The following is an 8664-nucleotide window of genomic DNA, read 5'->3' on the forward strand; positions in this document are numbered from 1 at the left end:
GGCTCGTGAGAGGAACTCCTGTTTCACTAATGTCTGTTGGATCAAATTGAATCAACAACAAACCAGGTGTGTCTGTCTGCCCTCAGGTGGGTCAGAGAGTTAAGCGCTAGAGGAGCTAAAAGCAGGGAGAGAGATGTCACTATAGGCTGGGGGGGTCATGGGAGATTTCCCAGAGGAGGGGAGATTTGAGCCAGGCCTTGAAGGACATAGCATGTTGGATGGATGGTGAAGAGGAAGAGTATCCAGATAATGAACTGAAATGCAGAAGGGGGGTGGGGGGGATCTTTTATGTTCAGAGAACAATAAACCAGTTTGGCTGGAGCCAAGTAGGGATATGGGAGGGGATAAGACTGAAAAAGTAGATTGGAAGCAGGTGGCAGAGGGTTTGAATGTCAGGGTGAAGAAGCTTGGACTTTATTCTGTAGGAAATGGGGAGTTATTGAAGGTTTCAAAGCAGGGAAGTAATGTGATCAGAGTCATATAGAAAGAAAATTGATTCTGGCAGCATGTATGAGATGGATCATATCAAGAAGAGGCTGGAAAGAAGATGATGATCTGTGCTAGGGTGATGTAGGTAGCTAGGTAGTACAGAGTGCTGGGCCTAGAGTCAGGAAGACCTGAGTTCAAATCCAGTCTCAGACACTTACTAGCTGTATGACCTTGGGCAAGTCACTTCACCCTGTTTGCTTCCATTTCCTCAACTGTAAAATGAGCTGAAGGAAATGGCAAACCACTCCAGTATCTCTGCCAAGAAAACCCCAAATGGGGTCATGAAGAATGGACAAGATTGGAAAATGACTAAATAAACACTGGGGTGATGGCTTTGAGAATCACAAGGTGGGGATAAAAGATTTGGTAATCAACGGAATGCTGAGGGAAAGGGAACAGTCGAGAATTGCTCTGAGAAGCTTTTAAGTCTAGATAAGAGGCAGTAGGATATAGTGAATATATAGAATGCCGGACTTAGAGTCTAGAAGATTTGGGTTCAAATTCCACCTCAGACACTAACTCTGTGACCTTAGGCAAATCCCTTTGCCTCTCTTGACCCTCAGTTTCTTCTGTAAAGTGGTGATAATGATCGCATCGACCTCATAGGGTTGTTTTTAGGATCAAATGAGATAATGTAGGTAAAGTTTTGCCATATAAATGCCTATGTTTATTATCATTATTAATTGACTAGGAGGATGGTATCCATCAATCCACAAGCATTTTTTTTTTTTTTTTGGTGAGGCAATTGGGGTTAAGTGACTCGCCCAGGGTCACACAGCTAGTGTTAAGTGTCTGAGGTCAGATTCAAACTCAGGTATTCCTGAATCCAGGGCCGGTGCTCTATCCACTGCGCCATCTAGCTGCCCCCACAAGCATTTTTTTTTTTTTTTAGTGAGGCAATTGGGGTTAAGTGACTTGCTCAGGGTCACACAGCTAGTAAGTGTTAGGTTTCTGAGGCCAGATTTGAACTCAGGTACTCCTGACTCCAGGGCCGGTGCTCTATCCACTGCGCCACCTAGCTGCCCCGCCCACAAGCATTTTAAAAGTATGGACTACAACTCCTGGCACTGGACTAGTTCATATAAAGTCGAAATCAAGGCAGTGCCTGGCCTCAAGGAGCTTATTATATTCTGTCATGGAGGAGGGAGTGTACCAAATGTTCAGGGATATGTGAATAATGGGTAAGGAGTGTGTGTCCCTGACAGGTAGAATCCCATGGACCACAACTTGACAAGGAAGTCGGCCCAGAAAGGTCAGGAACCTCTCAAGTATGGAACTCTAAAGACCCAGAGGACAAGAAGCCCAGTGAGGAGGACAGATAGCCTGAAGAGACCAATGTGGATGCTCAGGGAAGCTGAGGAGAGGGGAAGGGTTAGTTAGGGTGAGGGGGCAGTGAGGAGTTCAGTTTGAGACAGAAATGGAATATCAGTGGGAGATGTCCAACAACAGCCAGACACATGGGACTTGAGGTAGGGATGGAAGTTGGGCCTGGGGATAGAGATTTCCAAGTCTTCCCACGGTGGAAACAGTCTGGGCTATGGGAGTCCATACCTCCATTGAGGTGGCAAGTCTGACACAGGGTCGACAGCAGTCAGTTAACATTTATTAAGCACCAACTGTGTGCAAGGAACTCTACCAAGCGCCGGCAATACAAAGTAAGGTACAAACATTGCCCCTTCCCTCAAGGAGCTCCCAGTCCAATGAGGGAGGACAACACGTAAACAACTACGGGCAAACAAGCTATATAGTGGGTATATTGGTGATGATCCACACAGGGAAGGCACTGGCATTGCCAGAATCCTAGTCGGGACTTGAAGGAAGCCAGACAGGTAAAGGAATAGCTCTTAGGGTAGGAGTGTCTGTCGGGATGGCAGGTCTAACATAGGGTGACCAGCAGAGAAAAGAACTGTGCCAAGCATATCTCTGAAAGAAGACATAGACAAGAAAAAAGAGGCCCAGGAGCTAGTGTTGGGAGACACCTACACCGAGAGAGCCAGAAGAGGAGTAAGAAGCAGGACACCGGAGCTGGCTGTGGGAGCTATGACATTCAAGAGCCTCAGAAGGAAGAGGGGGCCCAGTGCCTAACTAGGGCAGGATCTTATCCTCAGGGTGATACCATGGAGAGGGTGATGACAGCCCTTGTTCTTCTTCAGAAGGCAGAAACAACCGAGCTTAGCATGTAGAGGCTGAGGATCATTAGTTCAAATGGGAAGGGCCTCCTAGGTCCTTCCCCGGGGCGCCGGTACCCCAGGCGAGCTCCATTTCTGCCTGGTCCCACCCTGCTCCTCCCCAGTGGCAGCCTTAGTCCTCCCCCCGTGGGATTCTTCCTGCTGCTTGCGCTGAGCGCCCATATGGGTAGAAAGGGCATCAGCTACTGCCTGGGTTTGGTGATGTAGAGACCAGAGATGTGAATCATGTCCTTGTCGCCCACGTGACCCAAGGAAAGGACAAATGACTTATACTGGGTCCAAATACAAACCACCATCCCCTCCCCTCCCTTGCCCCGTCCCCAAAGATGGCTCATCCGAAACCTCAGCGTGACCTGTAACTGGTATCAAACTGTGTGTACCTAGATTTGTGTTTCCTTCCTTTCTCGGAGAATAACGGGATAGGTGTGCAGCCTATATTTGAGGGCAGCTTCTATTCAGACTAATACGGTATGCATTCCTCCTTCCCCCGGGGACTTGAGAGCTCATCCTCTCTTCACCTTCTAACCTCCAGCCCCTCCTTCCTGAGTTGTTCACTCCCATACCCCACCAACGGATGCTGCACTGCGGTGCCTGACCCTGGCCCAGCTGTGCCCAGCTGTGTGTGGAGAAAGAATACTAGCTCTGGAGGAGTGGGCTGGAGGAGGGAGGGTGAGCTCACCCCCACCCCCGCCAGGGTGCCTGGCGCTGCTGAAATGGGCTTTGGCGGAAGCTGCCTGCTGGGCACTGAGATCACCATGGCGACTCTGTTTGGAAAGGGACATTGGCAGTGACTACTAGTCGGTTGATAGGAGAGGAGGAGGGGTGGGGGTGGGGGGCTTGTAAAGAGGCTCCCAAGTGACCCCACTCCCTGTCAGGGGGCCCAAGCACTGAGTCAGTGCCTGCAGCGGGCGGGATGCAGCTGGATCTGGTGGTGGATACTGACAGACTTCTGAGGATCTCTCCCAACACTGACTCCCCCAATGTCCTTTCCTATCACCCAAACCACAATGCACCTGTCACCCCAACAGAGCCATCCCTTGCCCCAACGTTTTTCTCTGTTTGTCACTCTAGTTATGAGATGTGTCACCCCAGCAGATATCTCTGCCCCCCCCACCCCGACAGCCCTTCCTCTTCTTGTCACCTTCACTCTTTGACCTGGTACCAGAGTAGCGATGGGTGGGCCGTTCCCCACCCCAAATCTGCTCCTCTGCTTGCCACCCTAGCTGTGGTAGCCCCACCCCCTGCCCCCCAATAGCTTCTCCTCCATTCGTCACCCTGTGTTCTCCCTGGTGCCCTGCGATCAATCCTCTTCGTCCTAAGCCAAAGGCAGTTCCTCACCTGTCATTTCAGTAACCTGGCCTTGTACTCTCCAAACCAACATCCCTCGTGGGTCCCTGGCAGGCCTAACCTCAGCAGCACTAACAGCCAAACAGCCATCCGCATTGCTGAATGTCCTGGAGACAAAGAAGGGGATGCTGAGCTGAATTTGAATGTGGTTGGGCCAGAGAAGGTGGGGGGAGGACTGGGGAGCAGACAGCATCAGGGTGGGGGGGGAGAAGACTCTGTCCCTGGCCCCCTCCTCCCTGAGTGATGCTTCCTTCCCCAGCCCTGGGGCCATGCGGAGGGTTTGCCTCATGTGGCCGCAATCATGGGTTTAGTGCAAGCATGTTCTGACAGTGTGGGTGAGGCTGTCTGCCGAGGCCTCTCTGGCTTCTGGGAGAGGAGCTTCCCATTGTCCTCTGGGTTCTGTTGTCGGGAGGAAAGGCAGGTTCTGGGGTTGGAGGCTTAGGGAGAAGGATGAGGGCTAGGGCTAGGGGATCAGGAAGGAGATGGAGCCTGAGTGGGAAGGTTGGGGTGTCAGTGGGGGGAGTAAGGGCTCAGGGAAGAGGGTGAGAGCCAAGTGAGTGGGATGAGACTCAGCTAGAAGAAAGACGGATAGGAGGGAGGTGAATCAGAGATAGGGGTTCAGGGAAGTGGCCCAGGACTGAAAGAGAGGTGGGCAAGCCCAAGGAAGAAAATGCAATTTCAGGAAGGGGGACAAAGGCTCAATGAGGGCTGATGAGGGAGATGGGGGCTTAGTGGGAGAGGGGGTATGGGTTCTGTGAGAAAGAAGAGGATTCGGTAATCCCCAGGCCTAGCCTCTCAGTGTCCCCAGCCTTGCTCTGAACCAGAGAGGAAGCTTTTCCAAGTCTTAGAGCCTGGTAGCAAGGGATGAGACTCCTGAGGAACCCAAAAGACATTTGGGGGGAAAAGCTGATGCCATGTGGTTGTCCCAGGCCTCTAACACCACCACCTAATTGGACGTCAGATTGAAATATAAAGGCCAGAGCCATGATCATTTCAGATATTTAGGGCTAAGGGAAAACAAGTGATCAGACCATCTCCAAGGGCAGAACCCTGTGGGTCTGAGATTTGCTGTGCCCATTTCCTCAGTTTCTCCTGCATGTCCAGTTCAGGAAGTGCTTATTGATTGGAATGGAATTGTTGTTCCAGCTTCAGCAAACATTATTAGGTGTCTGCTGTGTACTGATCACTGGATCAGCCTGGGAAAGATGTGAAAGTTAGAGGAGACGCAGTCCCCGGCTCTCACAGACTTTAAGGCCTAGTTGAATGATAAGGCGCATAGACAGACAAGCCTTATTTTTTTGTTTTGTTTTGGTTTTTTGTCTGTTTGTTTTTTCAGGGCAGTGAGGGTTAAGTGACTTGTCCAGGGTCACACAGCTAGTAAGTGTCAAGTGTCTGAGGCTGGATTTGAATTCAGGTCCTCCTGAATCCAAGGCCAGTGCTTTATCCACTGTGCCACCTAGCTGCCCTAGCCTTATTTTTAAGTCCATGAGAACTACAAACCAAGTGAGGTCCAAGAAGGGGAGGATTATTCCCTTCTGACGGGGGTCAAGGAGAAGGTGACATTTGACCAAGGCCTGATGAAGATGGGAATGTTTTCTACAGGGGGAGTTCAGGTGGGGAAAGGGAGAGAGAGCATTCTAGGCATGAGGAATGACACCTGTAGGAAAGTGTCATAGGTTTGGGGTCGGCAGGTACAGAGAGTCCGTGGCAGGGTTGGGGAATGGGGTGAGATGGGACAAGAAATACAACGAGCTGCTGCCCAAATGTGGGAGGCCTAGAATGCCAGGCTGACAAGTTTGAATTTGATCTCACGGGCAGCAGAAAAAAGGATAAGAAGGAGGAATGACAATGGAGACAGCAGTATAAGAGAAAAGAACGGTGCCTCTTATGCCCAAGAATCTGGATTCAAATCCTGTCTCTGCCTGGTACTATGTGGGTCACCTTGGGCAAGTCTCTTTAGCTCTGAGGATCCTTGGCTTCCTTATAAAATGAGGGGGCTGGACTTGAGGGCCTCTGAGTCCCTTCCAGCTCCAGAGTGAGGAGCTGGTCATGGGGCTGAGTGCTAAGAGAGATATAAAGACAGGAGAAAGCAAGAGTAGCACAGTAGAGAGAGAGCCGGAACTGGAGTCAGAAAGAGCTGGGTTCAAATTCCTCCCTGGCCACCTATAAACCTTTGCGGCTTAGCCCAGTGTTGGGAACATAGTAGGTGCTTAATAAATGCTTGTTGGCTGGCTGGCTGGCTGGCCTTGGGTGAGGTGTTTCACCTCCCAGAACCTCAGGACATTCATCTATAAAAAGAAGAGGTGAAAGAAGTGGATTTTCAAAGTCCTTTCAGTCCTGGGATTTTCTCTCAGGTTTACCCCAAGGACAAGATTTGAAACATACTTTAGAATTGCTGGGTTGGCCTGGTCTTTCCTCTCTCTGGGCCTCAGTCTTTTTAACTGTGAAATAGGGGAAATCCTATTTGCTCCATATACTTATAGAGGTTAGGGACAATGCAGGGAAGTAACAGATTTTTAGGGTGCTTCGTAAAGGGCTAAATAAATAACACGAGGGATTATATCGTATTTATAACTACTGGATAACAGCAACATATGAAAAAGCACATAAGGGTTCTCTGTAGTCTGTTTATGTAATTGTTATGGGGATTGGGTGTGATCAGAGTGGGTGGGATAGATGATGACACTGCTTCTTGGGAGGAAGGTTTTGAGCTAGGGTATATTAGGTTGACTCTAGAACCTTAGAACACAGAGTACTATAAAATAGAATATTGGAGCAGGAGGTGACCTTAGAACATAGAATGTCCGAGCTGAAAGGAACTTTATGACATAGTGTCAAAGTTCCTAGTGGCTTTCTCAGAATATAGACTATTAGAACACAGAATGTCAAAGATGGTGGGAACATTGAGATAGAGAATGGTCACATTGGAGGGAACCTTAGAGGTCATTTAATCCAACTCTCTCATTTTAGAGAGGAAGCAATTAAGGCAAGGGAAGGGGTGATGATTTGTCCAGAGTCACAGATCTTGATGGCCCAAGCTGGTGTCTTGACTCCTACTCTAGGGTCCTTCATTGTTGCTTTCTAGAACATCCCCAAACCGAAGAATTGAAAAATAGTTTGCTACAATCCAGACTTAGCATTTCCATAGGGGTAGGAGGTGGGAATGGTATAGGGTGGGATATTGCTATATGGCTGTCCTTAACCTCCAACAGGGCCCAGTCCTGACCTCCTGTCTTTATGTTTTCTCCACAGCTTTCAGAAACCAACGCCAAGATCCCTCCCATCGTCCCCAACTTCCCGCAGGAGCGACTCACCCCCTCTGCCTCCCCTTCCAACTGCCCCCCCAACCCTGAAACCCCCAAGCCCCCTCCTCCTCTTCCATCGCCTACCCTGGACCCCGGGAACCCCTCCCCCTCCCACACACACACCCCCCTCCACGCAGAAGCGGAAGGTGAGCTCTTTCTGCACAAAACCAGCAATTGTAAATACTTTTTAAAAATGTACAAAACAAAACAGAACACAGTTTTAGACAAAAAAAAGACAAAAAAAAAAGAGCGAGCGAGAGATTGCGAGAGCGAGCGAGAGATTGCGAGCGAGAGAGGCCGAGCAGTGCCCGAGCAGCTCCTCCAGTATGCACTGAGAAATTTATTTACAGGTCGTTAGAGAGAAAGGAACAATACCCTATTTATTGTATATACTGTTTTATTATAAATTGTGGATTGCATATTGCACCCTGTACATCTGCTGTGGTTTCGTGGTGTGCAAATACGCATGGTGGGGGGTGGGGGGGACAATTCTCTAGGGACAACTTTTCTTTCTGGTTTTTTCACTCCTTTTGGGTTGTTTTCTTTTTTTCTGTTGTTGTTGTTGTTTTCTGTTGGCAGGACACACCCAAAGATCCAAATTTGTATTAAAAAAAATTAAATGGAAAAAGCAAAAAAAAAGGCAATAATTCTTGTGTTGGCAAAATGGGGAGGGGGGAGGGAAGTGGTGGGAGGGAGGGACCTGGGGAGTTTTCATTGGCCACTGGTTCCCCAAAATGGTTGCCCTCATCACATCTTCCTGGACTTTGTTTCCTGAGCTCTCCACCTCCAGAGTCGGTGCTAGAATGGCCCTCCCTCCAGGCTTCACCACATCCTCATTCTCCAAATGCACCAAGTGTTCCAACCCCAGTTCCAGTCTGGGAGCTGACTTTGCCTTCCCTTACTCAACATTCACCCAGTAAACATCGACCAACATTGACTATGTGTGGAACACTCCACTGGGCCTTAGAGGACTTTAGAGATGGAGCCTGCCTGCACCCAGTTTGCAATCTAGTAGGAGGCTCCATTCCAGCCCAGGGCCTGGGTCTCTTCCTTCCAGCAACAACAGGTCTATCTACTCTCCAAGCCCCCTAAGATCCCCTTGGTCCCTCTTTCCAAACCCCACAAGTTTGCCATACACATAGCCCCAAATCTTCCCTGCTTCCAGTTTCCTAGAAGACTACCTCTCGTTCTCTCCTCTGCAGGGGTATGGTCAGGAGAGAGAAAACCAGTTACCTTAGGACTAGGCCTTCTCTCCTTACACCCCTAAACCTGAGTATCTGTTCCCCAACCCTGGGCCTAGATTTCTGAGACATTCTACATCTAGAGCATCTATG

The 8664-nt window shown here is 49.4% G+C and overlaps 1 protein-coding gene across 1 annotated transcript in view; it reads left to right on the forward strand.

Moving 5' to 3' along the window:
• The window catches only part of AHDC1 (AT-hook DNA binding motif containing 1), a 90311-nt gene extending 82358 nt beyond the window's left edge, over positions 1 to 7953 (forward strand). The window contains 1 exon segment of the mRNA XM_043993357.1: positions 7278 to 7953. The gene's annotated coding sequence lies outside the window, so the exon portion shown is untranslated.
• Positions 7954 to 8664: the final 711 nt, after the last annotated feature.

The sequence above is a fragment of the Dromiciops gliroides genome, chromosome 3 (genome assembly GCF_019393635.1).
Source record: "Dromiciops gliroides isolate mDroGli1 chromosome 3, mDroGli1.pri, whole genome shotgun sequence".
In the NCBI taxonomy this organism is placed as follows: Eukaryota; Metazoa; Chordata; class Mammalia; order Microbiotheria; family Microbiotheriidae; genus Dromiciops; species Dromiciops gliroides.